Source organism: Wyeomyia smithii, chromosome 2 (assembly GCF_029784165.1).
Source record: "Wyeomyia smithii strain HCP4-BCI-WySm-NY-G18 chromosome 2, ASM2978416v1, whole genome shotgun sequence".
Classification (NCBI taxonomy): domain Eukaryota; kingdom Metazoa; phylum Arthropoda; class Insecta; order Diptera; family Culicidae; genus Wyeomyia; species Wyeomyia smithii.
Window position 1 is genome coordinate 80,550,198 of NC_073695.1, and position 16,558 is coordinate 80,566,755.

General features: G+C 39.6%; 1 protein-coding gene across 7 annotated transcripts in view; it reads right to left on the reverse strand.

Annotated features, from left to right (window-relative positions):
- LOC129720769 (tetraspanin-18) overlaps window positions 1-16,558 on the reverse strand; it is an 89,150-nt gene that overhangs the window by 33,013 nt on the left and 39,579 nt on the right. Inside the window, exon 1 of one of the 7 annotated variants that reach the window (XM_055672483.1) lies at window positions 8,704-8,804. The exons of the other annotated variants lie outside the window; for them this stretch is intronic. The gene's annotated coding sequence lies outside the window, so the exon portion shown is untranslated. Of the gene's footprint in view, window positions 1-8,703; window positions 8,805-16,558 lie in introns of those variants that run through there. 7 annotated transcript variants of the gene reach the window in all.

The following is a 16,558-nucleotide window of genomic DNA, read 5'->3' on the forward strand; positions in this document are numbered from 1 at the left end:
AATACCTAACCGTCGTTCCGGGAAAATAAGAACTGGAGTGAAGACTGGTGGAGTTTTAGTGGGTTTGGTTAAATTCAACCCCATGCCCTAAGCTCTTTTCTCGGGAGTCTGTGAGTAGCTCCAAACGGGCTGAACCATCACCTCTACAGACAGATTCAGTCGGATATTGAAGGAAACACATCCGTAGTTAGCGGATCGACACGACCATGTCAGGCCTCAGTTCTCAAACTTTACTTCGACAATACCGAAAACTGGATTGATTCATTCATCAAATATAAAGACGAAGAATTCTTCCGTCAAGGTTATGTCCGTTTTATGCCAGAAAGATGACCAAAACTAGTTATAAGCGATGCGCAGTAAGTAACTTGAATAATTCCGGTGTAATAACATTTTTATGATAAACCATTCGCATATGTTGAGCTATTGTGTGAAAAAACATCGCGTGTAGAATCTTCAATCAGTTTATCACATGGTATTGATATTTTTCAAAGGGGATTAGAGTTCGATTCAAAGTGAATCGTTCTCTCATTTCAAATCCCCTTGGACCATTATTTCTAAAATTCTAACCGTTTTAAGTTACGCATCTCAATTATCACTAAACATGACAGTTTTGGAGATAACGCAATTACCCATAAACACCGAGGTTTGTGGGATCTTTATGTTTTCCTGTGATGCATGAGTCGCTGACGGCTTGACACGCTCTCCTATCTTCACCCGTGCCTAGTTTTCACGCACTCTAGCCTTCTTCACGCCATATGCCCCAAGGAAATGCCGTAATTATAAGCACGTTGCGTTCAATTATCGTCGATTACATTACACGTTGTTTGATGTGGGAAAATTAGAAACAATAGTCTGATTGAAAAGGAACTGGTAGCAACTTTACAGAAGCGCACATCATTCGTCGAATAGGTATAATCGAGTCGTTCAAAACAGCTGATCTTAAGCTATTAGGTGTTCATTTATATTAGTCAATTCATGAATATCATGTTTTATGTAAATGAAAAGACTAATATTGCGAATAAGGAAAGGAAGCTCAACATTAGAAGTAAATTATTACTTCCTTTTTTTACATTCGTCATATGAGCAACAGTGTGTTGTTATGATTAACTACAGGTAAACTACATATATAGGAGACCGGATAGGTGATTTGAAACTTGCACTCGTATATAAAGTATAATTTGCAATTCTCATGAGATCGAGTACACTAGTGGTTCCACGAATAATGAAACAATAATTAGGTAGTACCAAATCAAGATGAGAACTCGGACTATAAAACAGAAGCCCATTATGTAAGAAACAGTTGAACACTTTCATCAAATCGAGAGTGGAATAATCATGCGGTGATCATACCATGCAAACATTCACATCATCCACGACGACAATTCGATTAACAGTTTACTTGCTATTTGCACTTTCGCGAGTTTTTTTTACCGTATTTTCGCATCGATTGCATTCATCTCACGTACATGCAATCGATCCGCCCTCCGACAGGCATATCCCACAAGAAAATTTTAATCGATATTCCTCCTAGCAGCAGTGTGTGGTATACTGTTGCCGTTGCGATCGAAGTCTATCGCCTGTGGTGATCTATGTTATGCAAGAAGTTTACTTTTTTTTCCTTCACTGCCTAACTTTGCGCAGGGTGCATCATGAATAACCAGCCAGCAGCAGAGCGGTCAGAGAGCGCATCTATGAGTAAGTACGGGGAATGATTGCGGAAACTGTTTGATTGCATTTACACTTACTTCGCTGTCGACGCCATTAAGAGCACTGGTGAGTGGATTTAGGTTACAAGTCAGGCGTGAAAAAGGTACTCATATAATGGCTCCAGATTGGGGTAACCATGAATCAATTGTTTTTGCTATGATGGACAATATGTGGTATGCTACATAATCGAACCTTCTTATTCTCCTTAGAAGCCGATATCGATTTTACCATTATATGAGTTAAAATTGAATCGCCAAGTGCATGCCAATGACTCTTGAGAGTAAAAAACCTTTTTTTGTTATTGTTGTTATTGTTAAGTTATTGGTTTTATCTAAAAAATTCTGATTGTTCCAAAAATACAAATTATTATTAATAACTCGATAAAAGAGTTCAGAATTGCATTTTCTTCAAGTTTTACATATTATAATATTTTTTTACATGGTGAAGGGTTAAAAAATGTACCTTCATTTGAAGTGAATAAAATTTATTATCGTTTCGTCACATTGGGTATATTTGTGCTGCAAGGCGTATATTTAGTGTGTCCTCAATAAACTTATATCGGGTTATATCTGCTATGTAACATTATGTTCGAGCATAAAAACATTCCATATGTAGGTGTAACTTATTATTGGGTGACCCATTTACGTCTAGTGTTTAGTTAGAAATTAATCATAACGATAAACGTAGAAGGTCGGATCACATGGGTTGAATTCCAGCCAGTTCAGCAGTGTCTCGGCTTATCCGACATACGAGATGGAATCATAAAACTTCACTCATGCAGACATGTACGAGTAAACAAACGTATACACATCGCAATGTGTATTTGTTCATGGGAGTTCCCGCTGGTTGCGTGCAGTCGTGCCCCACCTATTATTACAAACGGCTATTCATCGGCTTACTATCACTTTCGTGTGCGCTTAATGTTGTCTGGCCGGCTGTCAGATAGCGAGTACTGGAGACTAGATGCATTTCATTCATGCTGGGAACCATTAGATAGATGGGGAATCAATTAAGTCGGAAATGGACCTGCAGTTGAACTGCAACTGACATCCGGCTAAGTGCAATTAATCCACCTTACAGATAGGCGTCTAATGGGCTAATAACGAAAACAGCAGGAGATTTCAAAAATTTCTTCAAGTTATCCTAAAAGTATATGATAAGTTATATGGCCCCTACACTGGAAAAGTGAGATTATTATCAGTTTTACTCATCATTATCGGTATGAATTACTAGGCGTATAATGTTGCAAACCTGTCACAGACGTCCAGCGACATTACAGCGATAATCCCGTACGAACTAATTTCCATCAAACTTCCGTCCATCTTTCCTAGTCCTACTGTGTTCACTCGTGTTACATCACCCAAGCCAAACAGTGTCAACAATTAATGTTTTATGGCTAACACGATGTGGATAACACGATAGTACGAACCCAGTTGCAGGTTGCAGCACGGTAATTTATTCATACTCGAGTATCTTTGCCGCCAATGGCCTGCTGAAAGGCACAACGGTGGAACTATTTGAATGCATTCGAAACTGAAAGTGCCTCCACAAGAGCTGGGGGATCGAGAGCCACCGTAGACAACACAGGAACCAGATTGGGTAAGGTTAGATGGTGGAGGTTGCAATGGTGCACTAGCTCCGGTTGAAAGTGAAATTATCAGCCCAGACTCGAACACCCAGTAACCATTAAACGAACAACCGAGTGTTTTCCCTTTCTATTTTCAATCCAATCATTAGCTACTCATTCCCTTCCTTGTTGCCCTAGGTGGTGAGTATTCTGTTTTTATCTGCCATTCCATAACCTAATTCAGGAAATCCAGGAATAGTTTTTTTAATCAGAGGGTGGCGCTCTGTGCAGTGGATTTACATACTAACGCTAATGGTTGCGCTTAGGTATTCACTTGGCTTGTATGCCATGCTCGAAACTTTTCATCGAGCTTCAGATAAAGTGTAATGCAACTTGCGTGTTCTGCAATTGATGAATTATTAGAGTAACCTGATAAAGATGTAGTTTTTGTTGAAATGTAGTTGAGTTGAATTTTTTTTTCATGTCTGAGATTAGTTATAAGACGGTTATATTTAAAACTAAATTCAAAATGAATGCGATTTTGAACACATTTCAACTTAGTTTTAAAGATTAGTTATAGAACAGAGTGACTTGCAGTGTGTCAATCGATCTTGCGAATTATGATTGTTTTGTTTGAAGGTAAAAATAATGGTTTTCTACGAGGAATCAATATATGTCACTCATGAATATTAAGAGCAATTTTTACAAAATTCAACGCCCCTAATCAAACTAGGACTAGGACACGGTTATATAGGAATAAAGTGATGTTGTTATTTTCTCGCTCCAATGCATTTTTCGTGTTTCTTATGGGTCCTAAAGCAAAGCAAAGCCTCGGTGCTACATTCCGATTCGGAACGTGACCTTCTGTTTATTTATACACAGACTTCGCAGCCGACTGCTTAGTGTACAGGACAATTGCGGGGCTAGCGCTACGATCCTACTGACACTAACAGTCTCTCCCGAGAGTGCTGGAAGGACTCAATGGTACGTACGTTCCGGGATGGTCATTAGGGTGGGACAAAAAATAAATTCTAGCTCCCATGCACTTTTCGTATTTCTTATGGGTCCTGTAACAACCGTGTAACTTTTCAGATCGATCGTTGGAACTAAAGGGTGATTTTTTAAGAATTTGGTTTTTTATTTGAGCCGATAACATGGTTTATGCCATTTACTTTTTAAAGATAATTTCATTCAAATGTTGGCCACGGCTACGTTCTAAATGGTCCATACGAAAAGTCCAATTTTGGGTAACTTTTTCAAGCATTTCGACTGCTATCTCGCGAATAACACGTGTAATGTTGTCTTCCAAGGCTGTAATTGTTGTTGTCTTATCCGCATAGACAAATAATCTAGCGATGTTGAATCGCATGATCTAGGCAGCCAATTCACCGGTCCATTTCGTGAGAAGAATTGCTCACCGAACTCATTCCGCAATATGTCCATTGATTCGCGCGACGTGTGGCACGTTGCTCAGTCTTGCTGAAACCACATGTCAACAAGACCCAGCTCTTCCATTTCCGGCGAAAAAAAAATCAGAAATCATCGCGCGATAGCGAGCGCCATTGACCGTAACGTTGCGATTTTGATCATCTTTGAAGAAGTACGAACCAATGATGCCTCCAGCGTGTAAACCGCACCAAACCGTGCATTTTTCTGGGTGCATTGGCGATTTTTGTATTGCCTCTGGTTGCTCTTCGATCCAAATGCGGCAATCTTGCTTATTAACATACCCATTTAACCAGAAATGAGTTTCGCCACTGAACACTATTTTTCGGTAAAAAAGTGGATTTGCGGCAAGTTATTCTAAGGCCTAAAAATTCGATTATTTGTAAGCGTTGTTCAGGCGTAAGTCTGTTCATAGTGAAATGGTAAACCAAACTGACTACATTAGACTTTGACAGCTGTCAGAATTCCCGCGTGAACTGTCAAATCTGAATACACGAAAAACCAAATACCAAAAAAATCACCCTTTATATTTTTGCGCCCGATTTTTAAAGTTTCCATACGATTTCATATGGGGAAATCCACTTTCTCAACACTTATGCTCTAGATCCTAAAAATATATCGATACATAATATTTGTAGGAAATTTTCCTGAGAAAAACTCTTCTGAAGACCGTAAGGCGCTACGATGCTTGTAGAAAATGTTATTCACCCCAAACTGATTGAATTTTTAACGAACGGTTCATTGAATTTTACTAGCAATACTGTTGCAGCATGCTGCTGTTGTAAATTCAATCATGTGATAAGAAATGATATCGTGTAAAATTTATCTTTGAGGCTTCTCCGAAGATACTATGAGCAAAAATTACACTTTCAAGCTTACTTTCACGCGAAATTATTTCTCATCCTTAAGCAAGTTTGCAATAACAGCATGCTGTAGCAGTGTTGCTGAAAAAATTCAATGGTGAGCCGTTCGTCAGACATTCAATCTGTATCTGTATCAAAACAGCCATCAACAATGTAGCGGAGAACGTCATCGGGCATGTGAGACGAACTCAACGGAACGAGGAATTCGACGACGCCACTCGTCAGAATGTAGAAACATACCGGCAGAAGAAGATGCAGCGAACCCAAATCTTCCGGGAGAAAAAAAAAACGCCGCATGGAGTAGGAGGAGTATGCAGAGTTGGAACAGCTGCATCATTCTCAGGAAACGCGAAAGCTCTATTCAACGCTTCCCACAGAGGTTTTGTGCCGGGATAAAGATGGTAGTATTCTGACGGACTATCGTGAGGTGACCGGTGGAGGCAACACTTCGACAAACACCTGAATGGCGCCAAGAATCCCGTCGGTGCGACAAACACAGAAGACGTGCCATCGCTAACGATAGACGAAGTTAAGGATGCCAACAAGCAGCTGGAAAACAATAAATCGGTTGGGAAGGATGGTCTCGGAGCGGAGCTTATAAAGATGGGTCCGAAACAGCTGGCCACCTGTTTGCACCGGCTGTTTGCAAGAATTTGGAATACAGAACAGCTACCGGAAAAGTGGAAGGATGAGGTTATCTGCCCCATCTATAAGAAAGGCGACAAATTGGACTGTGGGAACTATCGTGCGATCACCGTCGTGAATGCCGCCTACAAGGTGCTTTTCCAAATCATTTTTCACCGCCTCTAACCACTAGCCAACATACTTGTGGGAAGTTATCAGGCCGGTTTCGTGGAAGGATGATTTACAACGGATCAAATCTTTACCATACGGCAGATCCTTTAAAAATGCGTATGACACTATCGATCGAAAACAGCTATGAAGGTCATGGACAGAAACGGTTTTCCGGGGAAGCTGATTAGTCTAAAACGAAATAAATAAAAGTCTAAAACGAAGTATATACGACCAACAACGCCTAGGCAGTATGCTAACCTGTACAAAACCCACATGAAACCGGTTGTTTTCTGCGGGTATGAAACGCGGATAATGCTAAAAGAGGACCTGCAAGCGCTCAGAGTTTTAGAAAGACGGGTACTAAGGACGATCTTTGGCGGCATGCAGGAGAACGGAGAATGGAGGCGGAGGATGAACCATGAGCTCGCACAACTCTACAGTGAACCAAGTACTCAAAGGTGGTTAAAGCAGGACGGATACGCTGGGCATGGCATGTTGCAAGAATGCCGAACAACTACCCTGCGAAGATGGTGTTTGCCTCGAACCCGGTAGAAAGAAGACGACCAAGGGCGCAGTGGGCAAGATGGACCAGGTGGTGCGAGATCTGGCGGGGAGTACAAGGTGTCCCAGGGATTGAAGAGCGGCAGCCAATAATCGGGAGAAATTTTGTTAGTCAGATCATGTCATTATGACGGAATGCCAAATAAATAAAATAAATGATAGTTCACTGATTCTTCTTAAGGTCTTCGAGCATAGAACCGTAGCGGAAAACTGGAGAATGTAGTGTGGCTTAGGCGCATGAACCACGAGGTGTAACTGTATGATAAAATACAGCAGACTACAGTAAGTTAGTCACGTGGCACGAATGTCGGAGTAACGACCAGCGAAGATAATATTCAGTCGGCGATAGACCTCGTATTCGTTGGATGTGTGTTTAGGGTGGGGCTTATTTTCAAAAATGTTTGCGGGACCTGTTTTTCTAGGCAAAAAGACCTCTTTGGTTGAATTTAAAACGAAAGTAATTTTTAAACAAATTATGTATACGCAAACACGTGGTTTTGTGACCGTTTTGGGCGTAAATTTTGTCCGTTCTGCGTTAAATCTAACTGGTTTTGAGATATTCGCAATTACAGTGTACACCTTTGCAATTTCGGGGTATGTGATGAAAAGGAAACTCAAAAGATACCTGTATAAGTGAACACGTCATGTCCTCGAATATATTCTTACAATAGACATTATTGTTCCTCCGTAAAGTGAGCAACAGAGAAAGAAATAGAATGAAAAAAGAAAAATATGAAACGTTTTTGAAATTAAATACACAATACAAGCATTTGACGTTTCATAGTTTTCCTTTTCCTATTATCTTTCTATTTCTTTTACTCTCTTTTCGGAGGAACAATGATGCCCATTGTAAAAATACCTATACATATTCGAAGACATAGCGTGTTCACTTATACAGGCATTTCTTGGAATTTCTTTTTAAATACATAACCCGAGATTGCAAGGGTGTACACTGAAGTTGCGTACAGCTCAAAAACGGTTAGGTTTACCACAAAATGGACAAAATTCACGCCCAAAAAGGTCACAAAATCACGCGTTTACGTATATGTATATGTTTTGGTTGAATATTGAATTCGTTTTAAATTTGACCTTAAGGCCCTCTGCGCCACCTCTAGACCCTAATGAAATTCCCCAAGGAGAACTTTTTTCTTGGGAAAACAGGTCCCGCAAACATGTTTGAAAATAAGCCTCGCCCTAATGTGTGTTGTGGAGGAGGATTTCCGATCGGCGGGAGTTAGTGGCGTTTGAAGAAGATTAGCCCAAGATCGAGTGACGTGAAGACGTATTCTGGATTCAACAGTGGGTCGTTAACGACTCGTCGCCAAATATAAGCACACTTTACTAAGGTGTACAAAAAAAACTGCAGAGCAACAAACTGTAAACAGTCGATTGGTCGAATCAAGAGATGCACTCGAAAAGTCAAAGTGAAGGCCGTACAGCGCTCCTGTTTCGGCGTCATGAAAAAGCTTCGCCGTAAAGCCGATTACAAACCTTCCTCTAATGTTCATTAATTTTTCTCGTTCATAACGAATGAATTCGGGTTTAAATTTGAATCCGAAAGTGACAGTTGTTGCTGTACATTAATTGTTTTAAAGTATATTCTTTTTATCCTTTAAACTAACATAGCATGAATACATTCCATACGCATGTAACGAATTAAATGTAATTTGGCATAATAAATGTATCAAAAAATAAACTATATTTCACTCAGAGAGATTCAACCGACCGATTTTTTAACAATTTCTAATGTTAACTGATACTTACTATACAACACTCCCGGTGTTATTAAACGATAGGCTGGCCACTAATATTGATACTCTTATTTCACTTTTACTACGGCACCCACCAGACTCTGGATCTTTAAAGTGAGTGATAAAAAGACAGGGAATGGATACTGCTATATAGTGACCAGTTCCTTTGTTATTCAAGTGTAAAAAAGATTACCTTCGTTTGGTTGCAGAACGAGTTGATGCAAAGAGATTTATATTTGTGCATGACTAATTTGTCTGATAAGCTCTACAGAGTAGCATCTATTCTACTAGCAGGAGATTATCAGCAAAGAAGATGACTATGACACCAGTGATAACGAAAGAGGGGTTTCCCAGTTGTAAAACACAAGCTTAAAAATGTTTTCAGGGACTTAACTTTGGTGAAATCCCCAATATGAATAATTTTTAATAAGTAAAAGATAAATGTTACTACGATGATGAGCATTTTAACAAATCATCGTAAGATTTACAAACAGTGAACATTTTATTCACGCATCACAAACAGTATACGATTTTTTGGTATGCGAGATTTGAAAGCTGATGCGTTTAAGGTCCTCAATCCATCGTGGAAGAGTAGGTCGTATAGCTTCGCTGTGCTTTGCGTGTGTAGGTATTGTAAGCAATTGCAAGTTGAATGTGTAATTTCTGCGTGAAAGATCGTCATAAGAGCTTACCTGGTAATATGGATATTCCATGTACACGACTTTTTTCAAAGTGGCACTAGTTTCTGAAGTGTTGATCATCGAATGATGATGGAATAGAATTTATCGAATAATACAATTTTTAATGATCAGTGGCGTAGTAAAATATTGAAGGGAAGGAGGTGCGAAAGCTTCACACGACGCCACTGGAAATGATCATGTTCATGAATTACCATGGAACGGGGTGAAATTGATCAATTTGTATAATATAATCCAATTATCTAGCTTTATGTACATTTTTCCCGAATTGGTATATATTTAAAACAAGTACTGGTATGTGATTTAGAAAACCTCTATGGCTATTAGTGACATTTCTATCGTCTTCTGCATGAAATAAATTTGAGAATTCAATAAGGTATCATGAGATAAATCAGGGTGAAATTGATCACCCTTGAAATCCATACATTCTATTGGAAAAGTTTTTTTTTTTATATGTTTATGATAAATGATGATTTCTGAACTGAAAAATATCAATTTTTTTAGCTTTAATCGGATGATCGACTCACAGAAAAAATATGCAAATTTGCGGTTAACGAACATAAAATAATAGTGGCGTAACCAGAAATCATTTCTAAGGCGAAAAGGGCTGAAATCTTGATAAACAAAAAAAATAAATTGGACTTCGATTATTTGCACTTAATTCGAACATGTCCCAAACATGCCGAAAGGACTTAAATAGTAACAAATCTGCCAGAAGGATTGGTAAAGGTAAAATTTCGGAGTAAAAATCAAAAACAATATTTTATCATAATCGGAGCGGGGGCCTAGTGTGGTTAGTAATGTCTCCGCCAACCACGCTCGACGCCTGGGTTCGAATCTCACCGCCGACATAGGTGTCGATGGTTGTGAGGTGGCGTGATCCACTCACAACCAACCCAACTGGTCTAGATTCAATCCTAGCCGACACCGGGAGATTTTCTGAGGCGAAAAATCTCTGGGATCACGCCTTCCATCGCATGAGGAAGTAAAGCCGTTGGCGCCGGTCCGTTAATAAACGGGTCGTGAGTTAGGGTCCTGGGTGTGGAGTCGCCTCCCTGGGCGTCGGTGATTGGCTACAACAGTGGCGGAACTAGACCGACGGAAAACAAGCGAGAAAAAAAAATTTATCATAATAAAAGAATATTCAGCGAATAAAATGACTCTCCGAAACGTTTACTTAGAATCTAACAAGAGCTCAATGTCAAGAATGTCTTGGCGCGGAAAACATAGAAAATAAATTACAGCAAAAATTGAGAAACAGGTCATCTTTAATTCACCACAAAAATCTCATTTATGCACTGGCGCTAAAGCACCGTTACCCACACAAGAGCAGGTTAAAGTACTATTTAATTGCCACTTTTTGTGCAGCGTTTAGCTACACTTTAGCGTACCTTAAAGACCGACCAAAGGCGAACAATGAGCAACGACCGGGCGGTATGATAAAACGCGATAAACTTAAGCGGTCATAACAAAGTTGGTCAGAATGGATCATACAAGAAGCAACTGTCGTCCATTCCGTTAGGTTCTATGACATTTCACATCTCACGTTCACCGTGGAGAATGTGCAGACATTTTGTCCTGCTGAGGGGCCGCGAGAAATGAGTAATTTGATTCATTGATGCTTGCAATCCATAAAGTTAGTACAAAGCATTTGATGATAACTCTTAATGACAACAATCCGTTTTACGGGTTGAGATAATAGTCAAGTCGCGTTAAAGCGATGAAACATTACATTTTCTAATCTCATAAGCCGCTTCTCTTCCATTGTGATAAAATACCAGCTGCAGTATCCGACCATCGTACCAAAAACACTTGCTATTACCGCTCGAACTTGATCTACGCGGGGTTCAAGTGGTTTCTCGCAGCAAAATCGTGAAACGTATATTTGAGGCGAACTAGCTCCCCCCTTCTATCCACGGTTTGGTGGGTGAATGAACGGATAAATGAAAGAGTAGATACGCATTGAGACTTGAATTGCAATAGTTCGATATCAATTTCATGCGCAATTTTCCCTGGCTTCATGCATATTTATTTCATTTGTCAATTACGACCCGACGTGGTATCGCGACGTCGTCGTTGTCGGTTGACCCTCGAATGTACGCTGTTATTTTTTTTCTCGCTTGTCTTTAATTAAATAGTCTATCAGATGAAAGCAATTGACGGACTTGTATATTGCATGTACGCTTTACTCCAGGAAGACTTACTCATTCTAGAAGAATGGATCGAATAGATTCTGTTGTCCGTGCTCCTCTAGTTTGAGGCTACGTACAAAGGTTCACAATGTATCAATCAAATTTAAGATAACATTAAGATAATTAACAGCAGCTGCCAGGGTGCGGTTATTAGTTTTGAGAGATTTGATCATTATATATTATATTAATTGAATTTATTTTGCAAGATTTGCAAGATTGCAAGTCTGAAGAAAAAGAACGCCAAATAGTAGTAACTCATCCAACGAACTTTTGCCATACTACTAATTACTCCATCATTAGCGGAACAAAATCCTCTTTTTGATCCACCAGGACTGTATTAGGGTCTGATTAGACACAGCTCGCCGCATTCGTCATCCTCGCTCTCAACAGAGTGCTGATGCGACAATGGCGACCGGTCGGGTCCCGCTAGGGGGTCCAAGGTTGGTAACCCTTTCACGAAACTGGTGGTGGCCAATTTTAGAAAGTATATCCCCTGTCGATCGACAGTAGCTGCCATAAATAGAGTGTGGTGTAATTGTAACGTGAGTTGTAATTTAAAACTCAAACCTCGAAGGCATCTTCCCTGTTGTTACGGTTTGCCGCACGGTGCAGCGCTGTCAGTCCCCCTTCGGGCACGTCTCACGGGGAGGAACGTGAAAGTCATGATTTCAGTAGACACATACACGAATGCTAATTGTTTGAATCAATAGACATGCAGCACACCCGTACGAGGGGCCATTGTGGGGTTACATGTAGGAAATACAAACGAATTTCGATTATAAGTAACCTTTCGGCGGCGGCTCTCGCAACGGCTTTTGTGCACCGATCGTGCATATTTGAGTGGTACAACTTATGAGGAGAAATGTAAGTGATGATCATCGTTGAGTACATTCCGCACGAAGTAATAGGTCTTTTAGGAAGCTTGGATTGCATACTGATCATTACTATCATAGGTGCATGATAAGTTTTTTCCGAAACGTTCAACCTGAAGAGAAAACAGAAAGTATTCGTTTTTTTCTTCTATTTGTTATGAAAACTCACATCCTTTGGTAAAGTCACAAACGTTTTTCAAACTATTGTTTTCGGATTGACATATTCAATCCAATCTAATAGAAAATCTGTGATGCATGAAATTATGCAAAATAAAAAGCATAAACAGAACGGAAAATCTTCAGAGCAAGCTCAAGTGGACACAACGACAATTGCACTGACCGCAACGGACCATCACCGGTATTACGTAGGTACTATCGCGATTAAAAGGGGACTTGAAACAACAGAAAGCAGTTCGTTCTGGTCACGGTCAGATTACATCAAGCGTTCGTCGAGCCTTCAAGCGCACTATCCAACTTTACGCGTTGTAGAAAAATCTACTGACAGCGAACAAAGACCTTCACGCTTTGAAGATTTTCCGAATTCAAACAGAAAAGTGTTTTCTTATATGTGATACAGTTCTTCAAGCACAACACAACAGTTTCCCGGTCTGGTATTATACTCGACAATAACGCGTATAAAATATCAACAAACGCTTATTAATCTATGATGACAATCTAACACGGTATATAGCACAGTGCAACAAAAATTTACTTTTGACTCTGCCTTGGCTACTATGTATAATTTTTTCATGTATTTTGACGCAAAAACAAATTCCCCCGAGATTGAACACATTTCATTTTAAGGGGCAACAGTGGCGCCATTTTGAATTTTTGAGGAAACTGAAATTTTCGATGTTTCTTCGACGCCATTTTGTTTTAAAGTCGAATATCAAAACTCCAAGAGTTTTTCCACATAGTAGTATTTTCTTACCCATCTTCAAAAAACAGATTCCAAATCGGACAAAATTGAGCTCAAAACCGTGATTCTACGAAAACGGTTTGGCATGGATTTAGTATATTTCACAAAGCGAAATAATATCGAGTATATATGAGCATTAATGATAATGCGCTAATCTCTAAAAGTGGTAGTCAAATTAAGTCTTATATTGAGTAAAAAAGTCTCAGGAATCGATTGGTAGGTGTCTGATCCACGTAAAATGTACGCAACATGTCAATGTTGCCCCAGTTCTCCTTCAATACTAAAATAGGTTAATCTCGACGATAGATTAACTTGTTTGAAATCTGTTTAATGTAATATCAAGAGTGTAAGGGACAGTCAAAGTTACAATAAGAATTTGCCTTCACATGATCCTCCCTTTTTTGCGGGGAGGAGGTCGTATTCAACTTTATTGAAGACGCGATAGTTCTGTCACATAGCTGAAGCGAGATTCTTATGTTTTGACCAGCGATGGAAAAAAATCACCTCTAGCGATTTTGAATACATATAAAGGAAGCCTAAGATGCGTTGACATCGTCGTCAGTATGCGAATAACAAAGTATCGGTGTTGGTTCACTCTCATTGCTTTCCTTTTTACGATATATTGCTTGTCGTTAGCGTACACCACAACATATGGTTCTCAATGTGCACAACTCGGTATATGAAGTTATTCGTCTCTGTTACACAGAGCGATCAAATCTTGTTATGTTATTACCCATGAATAAGATTTTTTGTCAGAAAAAGAAAGAAAATGACAATGTATGCTCTCCTACTCTCGCTCAAGTCAACCGCTGCCGAAGTAGTCCCTTCCCCCACACTTTCCTTCTCACCGCACCACATCTCTGCTGCTGCTCAGGCGACATGATATTCTTCTGCTGCTATTCTTTGTTCCCCTAACGACCGACATATGGAGACAAACGCAACGAGCGAATCGCTTCTCAGAGCAGATGTAGTCTAGTCATGTGTTTATTTTCTCCCAGAAACCTACGCACCATATCATCATTTCATTATGTGTTGAGAGGATTTAAGTTTAGTCACGGTCTGTAACACATCATGATGTGTACATGTGGAGATTAAACGATGATTGCATCATATTCGTTTCGTTTCCATCACTGGTTTTGACCGGTCCTGGCCAAAAATGCGACCCCCTCCCCACAAAAGGAGGAGGATTACGTAAAAACAAATTGTCGAAAAAACTTCGAGAAACTTCCGATTTCTCAAAAATTCAAAATGGCGCCACTGTTGCCCCTTGAGATGAAATGTGTTCAAACTCGGGGAAATTTGTATTGGCGTCAAAATACTTCAAAAAATCACACATAGAAGCCAAGGCAAAAAAATTGTTGCACTGTGTAGTTTTATTTTAACTCTAATATTTATTTAGGCCCAACCGCAAAGCATAACGGGGCCGAATATCTTTTGGAGTGAGGAAAAGCCAGCTTGAGTAGAGCCTGTATCCCGACTGCTCCTCCTCAAACAGGCATGAAAACCCTCTCATTATACACATTATACACCCAGCTCTTTTATAAATACATATACATTATACACCCAGCTCTTTTATAAATACAATTTAAAAATACATGTCATTTAAACCTACGACTAACAATAATCGTTGAGGTGTGATGGTTCCTTATCTCTCAGAAATCAAAATTTATATCTATGTTCGATGGATCATCACTGTGTAGTTGATCTTAGCTAATAATCATAAGTTAGATTGCATTGAGAGTAAGATTGCATTGAGAGACCCCAGCGGCCGAATAGTATGATTTTGAATTAGATAAAAGTAAGACTGCTATTTCAACATAACTAGCAACATTTGTCGATGGTTGCATGATATTTTGTAATAATTTCAATTTTCTAGGTATATTTTAGGCATATATCTACATCGAAGATAAATCATTTGTATACGTTGCCAACGTATTTGAAGCGCAAAACAAGCGCCAGAACAAATCGCGACGGATGGTATATTCGATCGGAATATTCTAACCGACGATCGGAAACTTCACTAAGTTTGTCATTCAAAGAATACAATTTCAACTCAATAAGAATATTAAACGTGAGCCAAACCAAAAAAAATCAGATAATCAGCGCGAAGCGTTATGCCATAAGCCTCTCGATTTTATGTTTCGTTTTATTGCTAACCGCGCATAACTTTTTGTTTGTTGTAATTCGCAGACTCACTTAATCTTGATAACTAACCAAAAAAGACAGTTCAGCGTAACGAAAAACGCTTTTGTGAATCGCGCAGCCAAAAATACGGACCCTATTGAATGCATACGTGTAATAAAAATGCAAGATTGGCGAAGAAAATTAAGCACAACTCAACTTAGTGAGCGGAACGTGTTTGCGATAATCCGCAAGCTTACACTAGGCCTGTGTTAATGCCGGGAGATTCAAAGTTTTCATTATAGTGGAAACATCTGTGCGGGGAAGATGATAATCGAAGACGAGGATCCAAAGCCATCTCGAAGTCACAGAGTTATTCCCAGTCCGAATCGACTTTCAAACACGCCGTGAATAGCAGCGGCCTTTTATAAACAAACGATTAGCCGAATTTGGCCGAACCAATCATATGCACACTTAAAAAAATTCGCCGAATCTCGGCATTATTTGTGCCGAGATTTGGACAGCCGAGTGCTCAGCAACCATCTCGGCTGAATTGATTTTGCCGAGAATTTCGGGAAACCGGTATTTGACAGATGTCATTTTATGCCGAGAATCTCGGTACGCATTTTACTGCGCTTTCGGCAGATATAACCGAGAGGCGGCATACTAGTCTCGACTTCTCGGTTATAGAAGCTGAATGTTACGGCACAATAGAGGCGATTTTCCAGCGGAATCCAATTGCAGAGAATAATTTCGCTGAGAATTCAGTAGTTTTCTTTCATAAGATAAATTATAAGCTCGATACTACTACACTTTTTTCGACTTCCGGCTTGAACACATCTGTAGTTACACAAATTTCAGCAAAACTTTTATCCGCTTCCTGTTTAGTACGTCGTACTTAATATGTTTGCAGAAATTTGTACGAAGAGAAATGGCGGCCAATGGTTTATGAGTATGACAGCTGTGTAGCCGAAATTCTGACCTCGTCATCAACAGTGTTTAACGATGAATTCAGCAAAAAATTCAGACGGGCTTCGTCAAGTTTAGTTTTTTTTTTTGTCAAAAC